We start from the raw sequence: 19,731 nt of genomic DNA, 5'->3' as shown, positions 1-19,731 counted from the left end.
GATCTCTGCCTCTGGAATGCTAGGATTAAAGGAATGTGCTACCACTGCCTAACCTCTATGTTTAATATAGTAGCTGTTCTGTTCTCTGACCCCCAGATAAGTTTATCGGAGTGTACAGTATATCAACCACAATTTATCACCCTGCACAAAACTCAAGTTCGAGTATATCAAAGACCTCAACATAAAAACAGATACACTGAATCTAAGAGAAAGTGGGGGAATTGCCTTGAACTCATGGGCATAGGAAAAGACTTTCTGAACAGAACACCAATAGTACAGGTACTAAGATCAACAATGAATGAATGGGACCTTATGAAACTGAAAAGCTTCTGTAAAGAATACCATCAGTGATGTGTCTTTAAGCATAGTGTAACCATATGGGTGATGTTCTAGTCAGTCAGGCCCCACTAGACAATCAGGCTCTCTAGGCCACCTGCCAGTCAGAAGTTTTGCAGCGTCCTTCCAGCTCCCAGCTGCAGGATTGGCTTTGAAGAGAATCTGTCTCCAGTAGTTTTGTTGGCTGTGCAGCTCGAGTGTGGCTGCAGGGAGCTGAGAAGAGAGCATGGCCAATCTGTAAAACCACAATATGACATATGGAAGACATATTCATATGGATGGCATATTTATGTATGGCCTATAATGATGTGCATGTCAACATCACTCAGGAAGAATAGGCATTGATGGATCCTTCACAGAAGAATCTCTACAACGATGTGATGGTGGAGACCTATATGAACCTCACAGATATAGGTTACAATTGGGATGATCTTGAAGTTGAAGAACATTGCCAAATTTCTCAAAAACATGGAAGGCATGAAAGAAGTCATACTACAGAGAAATCAATGAATATACTGAGTGTGGTAAAGACTTTGCATGTAGTCATTCTCAAAGGCATGTAAAAACACATACTGGAGAGAAACCCTGTGAATATAATCAATGTGGTAAAACCTTTACACAGCCCAGTCATCTTGGAGTACATAAAAGAACACATACTGGTGGGAAACCCTATGAATGTAATCATTGTGGTAAAGTCTTTGCACGACACAGTGCTCTTCAATTGCATGAAAGAACACATACGGGAGAAAAGCCTTATGAACGTAAACAATGTGGTAAAGCTTTTGTACAGCCCAGTCATCTTGAAGTACATAAAAGAACACATACTGGAGAGAAACCCTATGAATGTAATCAATGTGATAAAGCCTTTACACAGCCCCACAATCTTCAAGTACATAAAAGAACACATACTGGAGAGAAACCCTATGAATGTCATCAGTGTGGGAAAGCCTTTGCTTGTCGTAGTGTTCTTCAATTGCATGAAAGAGCACATACTGGAGAGAAACCCTATGAATGTAATCAGTGTGGTAAAGCCTTTGCTCAAAACAATACTCTTCAAAAGCATAAAAGAACACATACTGGAGAGAAACCCTATGAATGTAATCAGTGTGGTAAAACCTTTGCATAGTCCAGTCATCTTCAAGTACATAAAAGAACACATACTGGAGAGAAAACCTATTAAAGTAATCAGTGTGGTAAAGCCTTTTCTCGACACAATCATCTTTAATTTCATGAAAGGACACATATGGGAGAAAAGCCCTATGAATGAAAACAATGTGGTAAAGCTTTTGCATGTTATAGTGATCTTCAAAGGTATAAAAGAATACACACTGGAGAGAAAGCCTATGAATTTCATAAATGTAATAGAGCCTTTTGCACAGCCCCATAATCTTCAAGTACATAGAAGAACACATACAGGAGGCATACCCTGTGAATGTAATCAGTGTGGTAAAGCCTTTGCTCAAAACTGTGTTCTTCAAAGGCATGAAAGAACACATACTGGAGAGAAACCCTATGAATGCAATCAGTGTGGAAAAGCCTTTGTTCGTCACAGTGCTTCTCAAATGCATGAAAGAATACATAACTGGGGGAAACCCTATGAATATGAAAAGTGTGGTAATGCCCTTGCACAGCCTAGTCATCTTCAAGTGTATTAATGAACACATATTGGAGAGAATACCTATGAATATAATCAATGTGATAATGCCTAGTCACAACACAGAGCATCCCTGTAACTGTAAAACTTTTAGTGTGTAACTGGTCTCTCAAAGCCTTTGAATATAACATTAGACTTTGAGGATCTGAAAAGAACTCATACCAAAGTAAATCTGAATATATATGAATTGGTATGATCTTCAGCCAAAATACTTACATTCAATTACACAAGATTAATTATTTTGGAAAGAAATTAAAATGTGTCAATAATATGTTAAAGAATTATAATATCTCTTTTTATTTTGTTTATACCTGTCAAATAATATGAACAAAAGAGGGGTTGGGGATTTAGCTCAGTGGTAGAGTGCTTGCCTAGCAGGCGCAAGGCCCTGTGTTCGATCTTCAGCTCTAAAAATAATTATGGACAAAAGACATATAAATTTAAATGATAATGTATCCCTTTTAGATTTCATACATCTCTTCAAATACATGAAATAATGAATTCTGGTGTAAATTTTCATAGATGTGTATTATTGCTTTTCTATTTCTTTGATAATAGATCATATCTAAGTGAACTTAGAAAAGGTTTTAATTTGGCCCTTGGTTCCACAGCAATACATGTACCCCATAAAAGTGGCATGAAAACAAGTGTCAGACATTGCAGCTAAAGCAGGCAGCTAAGCATTCACATCTTGTCCTGCAGCATAAAGCAAAAAGTGTAAATTAGAAATGTTGTGAAGATGTAAATGCTTAGGCCAACCCTCACGACTGAATTATTCCAGCAGGGTACCATTTTCTAAAACTTCTCAAATGATGTCACAGACTGAAAATGATAGATTACTCAACTTCAAGACTGCATGTGTGTTTTCTGTTAAATGGACCAAGTCATTATATTTATTTTCTTTCTTAAAACTCTCTCCCTCTCCTTCCCTGCCCCTCTCTCTTTCTCTCTCTCTCCCTCTCTATCTCTCTCTCTCCCTCCTTCTCTCCCTCCCTCCCCCCCCTCTTTCTTTGTAGGTGTGCATGCTACATATGGGTGCCTTAGACGCAATAAGGTGATGAGGTGTCAGAGCCTTGCAAACTGAAGTTACAGCTGCAATAAGTGGGTTTTGGGAATGAAATGGGGGTTCCACTGGAAGAGCAGAGTATGTTGTTTACTTCTGAATCATATCTGCCTCACCCAACAAATATTTCCTTTTAAGTGCTCACATGTTTGCTATCATTTAGTGGTCAAGATCACTTTCATACACATTCCTGCATCCCTGACTCCCACATTTCCCTAATACAGTATCTATCAGAACTTTACTGGATGAGTTATTCAATGACTATTTTAAATAAAACTCTATACTTTCTTTGATGTCATGAAAGTGGAAAGTAATAATGAATGAAAAATGAAGAATAAAACCTGAAGTTTTACTGTCAAAAAAAAGAAAAATAAAATAAAATAAAAAAAAAAAAGACTTTAGACATCACAGTTGTTTTCAATTTCAAGGAAAAAACCTTGTTTTTAAGTCTTTTTCATTGTAGATCTGAAGTAAATAATTAACCAGGTTCACCAAAGACTGATGTGAAGATCCCATTGTGGCTTCTATTTTGCAACATGTGAGAAATATTGAAGTGTGGGATGTGTGTGGCAAATTCAATTAGTAAAGTTTATTTTGTGGTCCTTAAAAAAAAAAGAATACCATCAACAGGACAAAACAGAATGGGAAAAGATTTTTACCAACTCCATATCCTAAAGAGGTCTAGTATCCAAAAATATATAAAGAATTCAAGCAACTGGAAATCAACAAAACCAAATAATCCAATTAAAAATGGGGTACAGATCTAAACAGGGAATTCTTAATAGAGGAATCTCAAATGGTTGAGAAACACTTAAAGAAGTGTTCAACATCCTTAGCCATCAGGGAAATGCACATTAAAATTACTTTGAGATTCCATCTTACATCTGTCAGAATGTCTAAGATTAATAACACAAGTGACAGCTCATGCTGGCAAGGATGTGGAGCTAGAGGAACACTCTTCCATTGCTGGTGGGAGTGAAAATTTTATCCACATTTTATGGTTGGCAAGTTGTTCCTAGTTTAAAAGTCTAATGTTAGTTAGGAAATGTATTCTTTAATATTTTCTTCTAAGTATTTATAAAAGTGTTGATATTCATATTTTTGTTATTAATCATTCTAGAACAGATTTCTATTATCCAATTCCAAGTCTTCATATAAGAAGTATCTATATAGTATCATTTATTGAATAGTTTCTCCTTTATGAGAAACTTGTGATACATATCTCTATGGTGTAATAACCACATTCACATTTTGGACTTTCACTATTTTATTGTTTCGCAGTCACTTGACATTATTTTATTTTTATGTGTGTGTATATATGAGTGCATGTGTACATATGTTTTTGAAGTTTATGTGAAGTGTATACACAAATGTACATGCAGGTTTATAAATACAGCTGTAAGAGAAGTACACCAGATGTTCTCTCTCTCTCTCTCTCTCTCTCTCTCTCTCTCTCTCTCTCTCTCTCTCTCTCTCTCTCTCTGACTTATCCCTCTGAAGCAGGGTCTTTCCCTGAATGCAGATCTCTAACTTTTTGTCTAAGCTAGCATGCAACAAATACCAATTACAGTTTGACATGGTACTGGGATCCCATCTCTGCTCTTCATGCTTTTGCAGCAAGTGGTCTAAACCACTGAGCCATTTCTTCAGCTCTACTTCATGTATTTTTAATAAACAATGTCAAGTGCTTTCCATCTTATTCTCTTTTCAAATATGTCTTGTCACTAGTCTTTTGTTCATAAACATATATGTTCACCAAAGCATATGTTAGGATCAATTTGTCAAATTATTATTATTAATGAATGTATACTTTAATTCTTATAGAATTTAAAGCTCTGGGATATTTTCTACATACATAAATAGTACATATTAGAGTAGGATTTAGATCTTCTTTCATGACTTCACAAAGATTGTATTATGTCTGCAAACAGAAAACAAAGTAATTGCAAATGCCCTACAGATGATGAATATGTTAGTGTTAGCCTGAAAGTCGTATATATAATATAATGGAATAAGATATTAAAAAACATGGAGAGAAAAGAAAATCAAGAATAGAATGGGTACTTCCAAAAGGAACAGAGACTGAAGCAGCAAGTATGGAAGCTGCAAGTATTTGTACCAGGTCCTCTGCATATATGTTATGGCTCTTAGCTTGGGGTTTTTGTGGGACTCCTAACAGTGGGAGCTGGTGTGTCTCTGACTGTTTTAACTGTTCCTGGGACCTAAAACTGTTTGTTTGGTTTGGAAATAAAACTTTGCTGCTCTTAGTTTTATGAACAGAATTTTATCAAAATAAGAAGTTGGGTCTGAAGAGATGGCTCGATGGTTAAGTGAGTGCTTGCTGCTTTTCCAGAGGCCCAAAGGGTTTCCAGTACCTGTGCTGGTCAGCAAACCACTACTTGGGGCTCCAAAGGGTCTGATGTCTGTAGTGGGTAGCCATTTCCTTAATAATTTCACCAACCGATGTCATCTTCTGGATTCCATGGATACACACACACACACACACACACACACACACACACACACACACACACACACACAGCATACAATCACACACATACACATAAATAAATAAATATTTTTAAAAGGCTCCCATTAGTTAGGGCTCTACAGGGAAACACTACTAACAAAGTGCCTGTGTGCAGAGAAGAGTAAATAATGGATTGTAAAAGAAAGAGACAGTCAAATTGAAACAATCTTAGGCATTCAACCAAATACCAAGCTCAAGGTGCAGTCAGGAACAGAAGTATGAGCTGTGAAACACTTATGAATATCTCATGAAGAGTTAAGGAAGCACTTACCATCTGAAACAGGTCCTGATACTTACAAAAAGCCAGCCAAAGAGATGCAGTTGCAGGCATCAGTGGAAAATATTCTGTCATGTATCTGTATCCTTTCTCTTGAGTTTAGAATCCCATCTTCCTAGTCAATATCTTATTTCCTAAGATAGTTTTCTTCGTGTCCTCATATTTATCAATATAATGGATTGTTGTTCTGCTTTCTGTGGGAGAACAGAAGCAGAAGCTATGGGGGAATTACAAAACCAAATTCAAATAAGACTAGTTAATGTTTTGTCTTATGTTTTAATAAGCTTAGTAAGTCAGCTATTTCCAAGCCCACCCATAGTAAATTAGGCTTTGAACATTGACAAAACATTTAAATATTCCACTTTATGACTCATTTGTCTCATCACAACCCTGTGAACCTAAACTTTTCTGTTAGTAAAAAGAGAGAAATCTACCAATTTAAATAAAATAACATTTGCAAAAGAAATATGTAAAATAAGAATTTATTGAGTTATTTACAATTCCTGACTATAATTATATTTTAAGGAAGAGTTCTTCTAAATATTTTTTTTGTTTTTCAGAGAGAGAGAGATATGAGGATGAGCAAATGCTGTAGCACTCCCATGGAAGTCAGAAAACAATGTGGCATTGGTCTTCTCCTTTCATCTGTACATTGATGCAAAGAATCCAACTCAGTTCCTTGGCTCATAGAGCAAACTCTCTACTGACTGAGCCATCTCACTGAACCTCTTTCAAGAAAATATATTTTTAATTATTATTTGAAAATTTCATACATGTATACAATGTATTTTGATCATATTCATCCTATTAACCTATGCCCGTTGCCCTCAAGATTACTTTCATAAAACATGTCCCTCTCAAGGTCATGTCCTTTAAAAACAGCAACAACAAAACAAAACAAAACCCCAAAGAACTCAAATACAATTAGTGCTGCATGTAACTGCATGGGTATGAGGCCATCATCGGAACATGAGAAAATGATCAGTGTGCACACGCCTAAAGAAAAGTGACACTCCTTCAGTGGCCATCAACTTCCAGTAGCTCCTGAGCTCGGTGCTTAGCACCACCTCCCCCATCAATAACTGAATTTTGACTGGCTTGATCACTGAAGAAAATCACCCTTCCTCAAGCAAACATTAACATCCAAGAACTCTTTGGCTAGGGGTGAGGGTTTATGAGATCCTTCCTCATCCACGATGGGATCCATCTTGTGTTGGTATTGTTTAGGCAAACATGACCACACAACTACTGAGTTAGTGAGTGTAATGGCCATGCCATGTACAGAAGACAGTTCATAGTAGTTGTCCTCAGCTTATAGCTCTTATATTCTTCACACCTCTTCTTCTGTTGTTTTCCTTGAGCCTTGGGTTTAATAGAGATGTTCTATTTAGGCCTGAATACTCATTTGTACTCACTGATTTGCAGTACTTTAGCAAATTGTGGTCTAACTGTGTTTACCACTTCTCACTGTGGTGGTATTGTGTTCCCCAAAATATTGTGCACCTTAATAAACTTATCTGGGGTCAGAGACAGAACAGCCACAATATTAAACATAAAGGTTAGGCAGTGGTAGCACACGCCTTTAATCCTGGCATTCCAGAGGCAGAAATCCATCTGTTCAAGGATACAGCCAAGCATGGTGACTCATGCCTTTAATACCAGAAAGCAAGCCTTTAATCCCAGGGAGTGATGGTAGAAGGCAGAAAGATATATAAGGCATGAGGACCAAGAACTAGAAGCATTTGGCTGGTTAAGCTTTTAGGTTTTGAGCAGCACAGCTCAGCTGAGATTCATTCTGGATGAGGACTCAGAGGTTTCCAGTCTGAGGAAACAGGACCAGCTGAGAAACTGGCGAGGTAAGGTGGCTGTGGCTTGTTCTGTCTCTCTGATCTTCAAGCATTTACCCCAATAGCTAGCTCAGGTTTGATTTTATTAACAAGACTCTTTAAGATTCCTGCTAGATCCCACTGCAAAAAAATAAAAGGAAGATAAATAAACACCTTCTGTGGTTAAAGTTTAGAGAAGTACAGATCTATTTGTATAAAAATAAATATTAGGAAATAGTTTGACAACATGCCCCTTCAGCAAAACAGTAATAATAGGTTCCCTCTTAAGGCCTGTGATGCTCATCAGCCATGGGCTTTCTAACAAGATTGAATCCCTTCCTATGAAGCAGGCCTCAAATGCAATAAAACAGTTGCTTACCATAATCATGACAGTCATCAATATTGCACATTGCCTGACAGATAGGAAATTGTAATGTGCAAGTTTAAATGCTTATTAAGACTGCTGATAAACTTTATTCTCCCAAAATCCTTCATAGCACCTCATAGCACTATGGAAGCTAATCATCAGGGAAGAATTTTCCCATAATTTTGAGTTGATCTCTATATGTCCTGAAATGAAAGTGTGTGATTTCACCAGAAGCAAGACTTGCCATGAACTTATGATGGGTAAACCAAGACAATGGCAATAACCTGTGCTGTTTTGGTAACCTCTGTGACAGTCCTGGGTAATAACCTGTAGAGGAGTATTCTGTGCCTAGAACTGAGAGTTGTTTTTTAATGTTAAGCTGTATTTCTGCTAAGAAGCTGAGTTATGAAAGAATATCCTTTACAGAGAGTTAATACTTAAATAAATAATAGACATCTTACTAGTTTAGTGCAAATGAATTTTCACTGTCATAGCCATAATGAGAATTATGACTCATTTGCTTAGTGTAAAAGTTGACATTTAACTAGATATATCTTATGGCCCTCCATTCACACTTATTCTTCTTTCTGTATATATTTCTTTATGTATTTAGCGTCCATAGTAGATTAGTCATGTATTACATAGACACTCAGAACACAAAAGTGAATGACACATGGTCTCTTGCTCTGAGAAGATTATTACATATAAGGAGAGACTAATAGTAACTAAACAGACTTTAATGTGGTCTACTATGTAACTACAATGATAATGAGTGCATATTATGCCATGTGAATCCACAGGAAGACTGTTTAATATAGTTACAGGAGATGAGTAATTTTTTTCTTGGATGAGATAATATCTAGGCTTAATCATAAAGTAGAAACTATATACGAACAGACGTGAGTATGTAAGGATTCCAATTCACAAAACAAGGCAAATGCTGAAATAGGAAATTATATATTATGTGAAAAATAGCAGAGTTTACTCTTGCTAGGACAGAAAGTGAACATTTCTGAGTGATGGGAGACCTATTTTGAATAAAAGTTTGTGATTCACTTGTGCAATACATACTATAGCATATAGTTTGTATAGGTGAGAACTCTGTGGAGTATCACAGTACAATGTAATGGAACTAATATTTTAGGAATATAGTTCTGTCCCCACTGTGGACAATAAATCAAAGGACAAAAATTGAGAAGCAGGGGAAATAATTTAAAAGAGTTTTGGAATAATGCAGGAAGTGCATGATGATAGTCTAGGCTACAGGCAATAAAATGGACAGGAACCGACAAATTCAGACTATACCTTGTTATCTTTAAGATGATTACCAATGAATTAAATGTACACAGAGACTCTCAAGAAGGAAGGAGCAATGGGTTGGTAATTAGTGATTCCAACACTACGGAAGCTAAGTGAATTTGTAATCCCAACACTAAAGTAGCTAAGCGAGTTTGTAATCCCAACTCCAAGGAAGCTAAATGAATTTGTAATCCCAACTCTAAGACAGCTGACTCAGGAATTCAGGGCCAACTTAAATGAAAAACTCTACCAAAAACAAAAACAAATAATCCTACAAAATAAAAAATCAAAGCAAGACAAAAATTAAAATAAATGGCTTCTGAGATTTTTTTTAGCATGGAAAAGTAAGAAAATATGAACACTATTATCTACCAATCAGATACTCAGGAAGGACATACAAGAAGGGAAATGTATTTTTTGTGTGACGTTAAAGAAATCATGGATTCACTTTCTAATAAATACTCATGAAGTGAACATATGTCCAGTATAGAACGAGAATAAGTAACTCATGTAAAAATTCTAGATTTCATCAGTATCTGATAGTTAAACACTGAAAAAAACATAAGAGAAACCTTGGGAATTGTGGGTTAAGAGGAACAGTGAGGGAAGGAAAGAATCCTAGGCAACACCAATGTTTATTGACTAGGCAGGTTCAGGAAAAATGTGCAAGGAAGACAAAGACAAAATAAAAGGGAAGAAGAGAGATTAGTAGAATGAACACAAGTGCTTAAGCACATCAGTGAGAATGAAAGCTAACAAGACAGTTTTTACTCTCGTCTTGCTTGGGAAGATTCCTTGAGGATTTATATTCCCTTCGCTGAGCTTTGGGGACTGGAGCAGTAACTAGTGGATCTGCTTATAACCATGAAAAAGCTACAATGTAACTAGGGGCTTAACTTTATAAATCTTTAGTATGTAGAATCACATCATGAATTTGTCCCATTAAAAATATTTGTATGTTTTTACAGTTTTTTTTTCATTTTTAAAGACAGGGTTTCTCTGAGTAGCAACGGCTGTCCTGGAACTTGATTTGAAGATCAGGCTGGCCTAGAACCTCAGAGATCCGCCTGCCTATGTCTCCCAAGTGCTGGGATTAAAGGCAAGTGCCACCATGCCCAGCTTTAATTTTTTTGTCCTTTGAAAATTTCATGCATGTATATAATACATTTTTTGAAATCCATCCTGATTTTTCCTTCCTTTTCCTCCCCCATCTCCCCCCTTTACAAACTAAAACTTAATGTGCTCTTTAACAAAAAACAGCCTAATGAGAGTGCTTAGTGCCACCTGCATATACATGTCTATAAGACCATCTACTGGAGCATGGCTAGCCTCATAGTGTCAATAACCCTGAAGAAAAATGACTTTTCTTGGCTAATGGTGGATGGAGTTCATAATCCTCCAATACATGTTGGGGTTTTGTTTGAGACTTGGGATGAGGACATATGATTTTTAGAGACACAAAATACTATTAGAACCCAGGTAAGGAAATAATTACAGATCACTGGGATAGAATTTGGAAAGAATAGTATATATAGCGAAAAGACATGAATTGGAAATTGAGAGATTGCTAAAGTTTGCCAGACAAAAATGAAGTGGTGTAGGTAGAAAAAAATTAGAGGAAAATAGACCGAGGATGAAGAAAACAAGGCTAGGATTAAATGCACCATACCTGGCAAAACAAATAAAAACTTATGTTTTAAGGGAGGAAATGACATTATCAGATTTGTATTTCAGAAACATTATTTTAGCCATAGATTGGAGAATTCATTGAATAATTTGAGACTACACACAGACAGACCTACTTAGAAGCATTTACAATAATTGGAGTGAGAAATGATCATACCTTGAGTCATGAGAAAGAGAATATAATTAGGAAAGAGCAGACATAAACATTTGAGGAAGAATTTAAAGACTGAGACATCATATATATATATACATATACATATATATATATATATATATATATATATATATATATATATATATTACAGTTACCTTCAGTAAGAGATTTCTTGCTTGCTTGATTACTTGTTTGGAAGATAATGTGTTTATAAAGACATGAAATGGCTGAATGAAAAATAGATGTGCAGTTTTACAAGTAGAACTTGGTTTCATACATCCTGAGCCTGAACTTTTTGTTCTTGTTTCATCCAACTTTTTATACATCTAATTAATGATCACACTACAGCCCTGCTTCAAATCCTTCAGTGATTGATTATCCCTTGTTTAGTATTAATGACTAATAATAGTTTCTAAAATGCTCCACAATTTGGATTTACATTTTAAGCACTATATTTTATCAATCGCAATTCCCTCTCTGATTTTATTACAGTCTATGGAAGGCTAAAAAGCCATATATTTTTACCATTGAATATATTTGTATATTTTGCATTCTATATGAAACATGCTTCCTTGACTCTTAAGTTAACTCTTATATCATTTAAAATTCATCATAAAAATCACACCTTCTCTAAACTGTCTGAACAATTTTTCTAAGTACTTCCTTCTACAAGTATAATGAGGTAAGGGCCTTAGTTCATTTAGATATTTTATTACTGCGCTAGAACTGAAAGCTTCTTCCATGAGGACTAGCTTTCACAGTACTAGCATAATCCCAATTACATTATAACTATGTGTCCTTATACCAATAGATAAGTATAGTACTCACCACTCATCGAGTAAGGAAACTTCTCTTTGCAAGAGATAGAGATCATTACAGAAAACCACAATGAACCAAAATGAAGAGTTGTGGAGCCTGGTCCCAACTGATACATCTACAAAACACTTCCACACCTAATGCTCAGGATCATTGTGAAAGAGGAGATGAAAGACGATAAAGAGCCAGAGGACCACGGCATTTGCTTTGAGATTGTGTCTTCTAATAATGTCATAAGCTATACTCAAAGTTTCACAAGAATGAGTGCCTAAACATGAGCTGAACAAGGACAACAGCAATAAGCATGCAAGAGTGAATGGGGGAAATTTCACAAGGCTTCAACTCTATACAAATAACTACAGACAACTAAGGAGTGCTGAGAGCAGGAGAAATAGTCTTCCCCAGGGAATAATTCCCCAACTGGTTGTCCACTACCAAGTGGTCAGCTCTGAACCATGCACTTAAGTAACATCATAATATAGACTGAGCAGGTTGTGCTTACATATTTAGCAATATGTGTGTGTACAAACACATATCATTCATTGTGTGTATGTGGGTATATATAAATGTTTATACACACACATATGCAACAATTAATGAAAAAGAGGCCATGATTTTGAAAGAGGAGTATATGGGAAGATTTAAAGGGAGGAAAGGGAAGGGGAAATGATGTAATTATATTATGATGGCAAAAATATAATAATTTCAAGATAATCTATAGGGTAGGGGCAGGTGAGACAACATCTAAAAATGATTGGTTATTCCCATAGTATGTACCACTATTGTGCCAGCAGTACAATCTTGCAGACAGGGTAAAACTGATGATTACTTTTGTCCTCTGGTAGTGTTCACAGTACATCCTGCATTATGAACACTAGTCACTAAGGGTTAACCTTAGAGTTAGTCACCTGCTCGATTTCTGTGTCAGATGATGCAAGTCATTTGTGTCTTCAGCAATAGGGCCTTGCAGAGACTGACAACACACACAAGACCTGCATATGTTCAAACCAGACAAAATCCTAGCACTGAGGAGGGAGAACAGACACAAATTCCCACCAGCAATAAGCTGTTTGCAATTGATACCCTCTGTGAAATGGAGTATCAGTTTTCTTCAATGGAGTGTCACTAGGTATAGCAACCACACTCAAAGGCATGCCCCTTGCCTAGGAGTAGTTGAACAAAGCAAAAATGATTCCATGCTTTTTATGTATACATGGTTTTTGTTTTGTTTTCCTTGTTTTTGTATTATTGTTCATCTGTTTTGGTATTCATTTTTTTGCTGTTTTTCCTGCTTTTCTGAGAGGGGGGTCATGAAGTAGGGTGGGAAGTGATGTGGGATGTGGGATGTGGGGAGGCTCTGGGAGGAGTTGAGGGGAAGAATATGATCAAAATACATTGTCCTAAAATTATTTAAAATTTTAAACTGTATTTAACTTAGTATAGACATTGTTGGTTGTAGATGTAACCAACCGTCTTATTAAATAAGAAACACAGAAACAATGTAAAAGAGAAAGCCGAGAGGTCAGAGCTCAGAGCTAAAATCTCACCCTTCCTCCTGCTGTCCCAGCTTCGCGAAAAGAGACCTACTTCCTGTCGGTTCGTATTTTTAAAGTATGTTGTTCTGCCTTCTCATTGGTTGTAAACCCAAACACATGACTGCCTCGTCACTGTCTGAATGTACAGCCCCCTAGGTCTTAAAGGCATATGTCTCCAATGCTGGCTGTATCCCTGAACACACAGAGATCTTATGGGATTAAAGGCGTGTGCCACCACCGCCACACTCTTGCTATGGCTCTAATAGCTCTGACCCTGAACACACAGATATCTATGGGATTAAAGGCGTGTGCCACCACCGCCACACTCTTGCTATGGCTCTAATAGCTCTGACCCCCAAACAACTTTATTTATTAACATACAATCAAATTAATATTTCAGTACAAATCAAAATAATATTTCAATACAATTAGATTACCACCACAGTTGGTATTTGAAAGCTTCTAACATTTCTATTTTCTTACTTTGTCACTTAAAAAAATCTATACAGAGCTTTAAAACATATTTAAAGCACATATGATTTGCATCCCTCTTTTTGTGAAAAGGACAACTTATATATGAAGCAATAAACCTTCCTCGAGGTCATTTCAGTGAAAAGTAGAATGCTACAGAAGAGAAATATATTTCCCAAAGTTTGGTTTCTTGACATTTCAATATAACATGCTATCCTATACTCTTTTTCACAGTCTTGACCCTATTATTGTTCATTTTATTATACTTTGAGATATTTTAAAATGTATTTCTAATGATCCATATTTTAATGTGTGTTTATTATTCTTTTAAAAAATCTTTCTTCCTACATATATACACAAATGTTAGTATATAAATACAACCTTCTGAGATCATTTAGTGTTGCTCTTATATACAAGATTTTTTAGGAGTCCCTATCTGGTGTTGAACAAAATGTTATGAGGTTCATGCCTGAGTAATACTGGTTCTCCCTTTCTCAGCAATAATTAATTGACTGTAGCTCTCCATTTAGGCTTGAGACCTTCTGAGATTTACCCCACCCATGTTAACATGACAACTGGTAATGTTGTACAGGTATTCTTTGGGCAACCATATTATTGAGATTTCATGGGATTAGGTTGCCTACCATAAATAGGAGACACTCTCTCACAGCAGATATTCTGGTCTTTCTTTTCTTAGAATCTTTCTTTGCCATCTGTTGGAATGTCTTCTGAGTCTAAACTGTGTTGTTTATGTTGTAGATGTGGCAATGGGCATTCGACAGTGCCTTTTGACAATTTGTGGATTTCTTTTTTTGGCCTCTGTTTGCTGCAAAAAGATGCTGCACTGATGAGGTGGGACCTACACACATTTGTTGGTATAAGGATGAGGATTTAGAATGTCATTAGAAATTATACTGGTTCAGGGAAGTACAGAAAATAGGTTCTTCTTTAGGGTCCATGGACTTATCAGTCACAAGTAGTTGGCTAGTTTTACAATACCAGACATAACTATCCTCCAATTGAATGAGTATGGCTTAAGTCCTATTAAAAGACTGTTGGTTACCACCAAGATTTATTATCCACTATTGGGGATATTTTATTATGCTTGCTATTATTGAGGTTCATAGGTTTCCCATTAGTAAGACTGTAGATTGCTTTCTCCTTGGCAGTTTGCACAGCAACTTCTGATACTATGAGAGTTAGTCCTCAGGGAAGAGGGGCTTCCACGTAGATTCTAGCTTGATTCCTCTAAGTCCTATGTCCAAAGTATACATTGCCTTTGGCAAATAGGGCATTGCTTTCAAGTTCTGTGAGGCAACCAAATACAATGGTAATAGCTAGTACTGTTATGGGAGTCTCTTAGAATCCCCTGACCAACAACCTGAAGGCAGGTTTCCCATGCCTGCCACTAAAGGTTTTGTTAGATAGTCTCTTAGAAAAAGCATTACCATTCTAAGTTCTGCAACTTCATTTAAACTATTTATGCATGCACACACAGTTACATATTATATGTCTTTAATTAAACTTCAAATACTGTTTCCCTCTGACTTTTCCAAACATCTTTTTAGTTTTATTATCCTTTCTCCTTTTTTCTCCATCTGTGTTGCCTTCTCCTTCCACATTTCAAATAAAGCCAACCCCCATCTATTTTCATTTTCCATTTCATAACACCTGTGTCCCTCTATCACCTTATCTAAAGCCCTTTCTCTCACCCACACTCATACTTTTTTGCTTAACTGGTTTCTGAAGCTACTCCAGATTATATACACATATCTAAAGATCCCCAAATAACAGCGAATGTGGGGTATTTGTCTTACCTCATAAGTATAGTATGTTCTGGTTTCATCCAATAACCTGCAAATTCCATTTTTTTCCTACAGCTGAACAGAATTCACATTATCCATGCATTATTTGAAGGTTTGAAAAGATGATAAAAATGCACACTGAAGATAAAACAGCATCTTCAACAAATGGTACTGGGGAAACAGAATGTCCATATGTAGAAGAATGAAATTAGAGCCATATTTCTCACCCTGTACAAAATCAACATCAAGTGGATCAAAGACTTCGATGTGAAACTTAAAACCCTAAAAATGCTAAAAGAAAACTTAGGCAGCACTCTAAAAGATATATGGGCAACAGGGACTTTTTTTTTTAAAATAGGTCTTCATTTGCTCAGGAATTGAAGCAAACAATTGAGAAACGGAACTTCATAAAACCAAAAAATATTCTGCACAGCAAGGAAACAACTGAGTAAAGAAGACATCCATGGAATGGAAGAGATTTTTTGTCAGCTATATATCCAGTAGAGGATTAATATCCAGAATTTATAAAGAACTAAAAAAAAAATCAGGAGATCATGTTGAAAGACCAAGGCCTCAGCAGAATTGCAGGCATAGCAAAGGGGCATGAGCAGGAAGCCCTCCCACTCCTGACCTCCTGACTGCCTCTGTCTTTTTGCCCTAGCTACAGAGAGAGCCATGAATTCTTCACCCCACAGAGAAGGCCCAATCAGAGGAGGCCACTGCCTCTTACCTTTTGCCCTAGCTAACAACCCACCAGGGAAGGGCCTATCAGGAGCCAGGTACACCTCAGGAGGGCCAATCAGAAGCAGATAGACAACTCCAGGTGCTGAAGTTACAATGATGCAATTCCCTAAACCCAAGAGAGCCAATCAGCTCAGCCAAGTACTCCTGACCAGGACTTGAGAGCCAATTCCAGGTCTATAGCTATGCAGTCTTGGAATTCCCCCAAAGCACCCCCTTTGTATAGCCAGTATAATAACCCTCGCCCAGTGTAGCTTGGGGTGTCTCCTGCTCTGCTGTTTCGTCGGTTGGACCAAGAGACCTGAGTTAACCCCTATTAAAGACTGTTTTTGCATAGGATTTAGTCTCTTGGTGATCTTTTGGGGATCTGGACTTTGGACACAATAATGTGACCCAATTAAAACATAGACTATCCATCCATCTGGACAGACCAATCTCAAAAGAAGAAATTATGGCTAAGAAAAATCTTCAAAAGTATTCAATATCCTTAGCAATTAAGGAAGTGTAAAATAAAACTGCTTTAAAATGCCATTTTACCCCAGTCAGAATGAGGAAGATCAAGAAAACCCCTGAAAACTCGCAAGAGTTGAGACAGGGAAAGGGGAACCCTTATTTACTTTTATGGAATTGCTAACTGGTGAATCTAAAGGACCGAATATCCTATTCCAAAATAGACCAAGTCCATTGCTACTCTACTCATAGTAGCTAGGAATGGAAACTGCTTCAGCATTTATAAATTCATTTCTGAGAACATTTGTTAAATGTCTGCCTCACATTCAAGTAAGGTCACACAAGGTAAAATCCATTCTTGTACATAATCCTATTTCCTGAATGACAGGGCTTTCAGTACACATGTGTTTAACAAATATTTATTAAACTAATAACTGTGTAAGTCTTACCCTTGCAGTTAGGAAACCATATGGTATTAAACAGATTAAAATTCTTCAGTTGGAAAACATAAAAACCTTGGTGCTCATAAAGTAGAGTGGAGGTGGAAATGAAGGGGTGTGAATGAGGATTCAGGAAGAGGTGTGTAACTGAGATCCTCAAGTCCATGTATGTTTGACACCCAAATCTATTTCCACATTTTAAATCCACATCCAGAAATGAGCATGCCATATGAACAAATTTTTAATGAGGACTGTACAAGGAAACATCCCTGAAATTATTTTTTTCAATGAGAAAAGTGATACAAATGTCCCTGACAGTCTGGTGGAACTAGAGTTGAAGCAAATCCTGAGAAGCCATGCTGAATGGAGAAGGTTCTAATTCTGATTCTGCCTTGTTGTTAAATGTGTGACTTCCCACTTCTTACAGTATTTTTATTTTTTAAAAAACACTTGTTTATCAAGTGAATGATGGAGGTTGAAGCCAAAGCCCTCATTTTTAAAGAACAAAGGAGGAATTAATGCTTTTTACATCACACGTTTGATGAATCTGTTTATTGCTGTGGGATGTTCTATATGGCAAATGTGTTGCTCTGATTGGTCAATAAATAAAACACTGATTGGCCCGTGGCTAGACAGGAAGTATAGGCGGGACTAACAGAGAGGAGAAAATAAAGAACAGGAAGGCAGAAGGAGTCACTGCCAGTCACCGCCAGGACAAGCAGCATGTAATGCCGGTAAGCCACAAGCCACATGGCAAGGTATAGATTTATGGAAATGGGTTAATTTAAGCTATAAGAACAATTAGTAAGAAGCCTGCCATGGCCATACAGTTTGAAAACAATATAAGTCTCTGTATTTACTTGGTTGGGTCTGAGTGGCTGTGGGATTGGTGGGTGAGAGAGATTTGTCCTGACCGTGGGCAAAGCAGAAAAACTCTAGCTACAGTTTATAATCTATGCTTTTCTCACAATCTTTTTTATGGAATCCCAACCCCCTTATTCTCTTTTTCTATTCATTCCAATGACCTTGTTCTACACCCAGTTAGGCAGTGACCAGGGCACACCTCCTGCTGTCCAGGATTATTCTACCAGAAGGCCCCTGATTATGAGGTCTCATGTTGTAAAAAAATGAGGAATGCTGACCTCATCTGTGATGTATAAGGCAGGGCAGCAGGCAGCTCATGACAATTATCACCAGGCAATGTAGGGAAAGCAGGTCCCTAACCCTAGACTATTCCAGCTTGCCTGATAGATTCTGGTGCCTGCTTTCCAAAGAAGGTCCCAGAGAGGGACCATGAGCATCCTTCTTGGAAGCATTGTCTTCATTTTCATCTTTTTCATCCTGAAGATACTAGTTCCGGTAAGCTGTATGCAGGAGGAGACGGCCCTAACATTAAAGTAACTCAATACATGGATACGAATGTGTTTTGTAAGATCACAAAAAGAGGAAAGGAACCCAGGGAAGAACTTCAATTGCCACTTGCTGTCTCTACAGAGTCCCAGCATTTGCTGTCTCTCCCACATGAGCTTCTCAACCTTTCAGCACTGTACTCAATAGTTGTGGTCAGTTAGAGAATAGACATGGGTCACTAATGATATGGTTGACTTTCCAGCGAACCTCTCACTCACTGTGAGAGAACAGGAGAGCTGAAAGTGCGTGATCTCCACCATCAAAGTCTCATCTTAAAAATGGGTCCTTTCTCTTGTCTTCTCTCATTTCTCTGATGGTATCTTGTCTAAACGTGAGATCCCTGGTGTTAGTATAAAGTTATAAGTAAAACAATTTTACAATAGGATTAATGACTCATATCAAGGCTACTATTGAACTTCCTAAGGCAAGAAGACTTTACAAGGTAACCGCTATGATTTTTCTTGAATCTTTATCTGCACAAAATATCTATATAATTTTCTCATATTTTGTCCTTTTTGTATAGAAATATTTTAATTTAATTTAATTTCATGTAGTTTCATTTATTGATTGTTGAAATTGTTTCCTGTAATATCAGAGTCCTGTTCTAAAAGTCCCTCCCTATACTTTCAATCTTGGAGTGTATTCCCTATCCTCGATGATGTACAAAAATCAATTCAGTATCTAGATTTCAAATCATGGTTCCATTTAAGAACCAGTCCCTTTTCTTTCTTCATTTCTCTCATTGCAGCCTACTCTACCTCTCCCTGGATTCAGGTTACTCTTTTCTTCTCCAAACTTAGGAGTATTCACAAGTATACTCAGCTCTACATATTGTTTTTTTTTTATTTTTATTTTTTGTTTGTTTTGTTTT

At 36.9% G+C, this 19,731-nt stretch overlaps 1 pseudogene; it reads left to right on the top strand.

The window, feature by feature from the left end:
- The first annotated feature begins 702 nt into the window (after nucleotides 1-702).
- Nucleotides 703-1,513, top strand: LOC143270732 (uncharacterized; annotated as a pseudogene).
- The last annotated feature ends 18,218 nt before the right edge of the window (nucleotides 1,514-19,731 follow it).

The sequence above is a fragment of the Peromyscus maniculatus genome, chromosome X (assembly GCF_049852395.1).
Source record: "Peromyscus maniculatus bairdii isolate BWxNUB_F1_BW_parent chromosome X, HU_Pman_BW_mat_3.1, whole genome shotgun sequence".
NCBI classification, from domain to species: Eukaryota; Metazoa; Chordata; class Mammalia; order Rodentia; family Cricetidae; genus Peromyscus; species Peromyscus maniculatus.
Note: the sequence above shows the minus strand (reverse complement) of the source record. Positions and strands in the feature narration are given on the sequence as shown.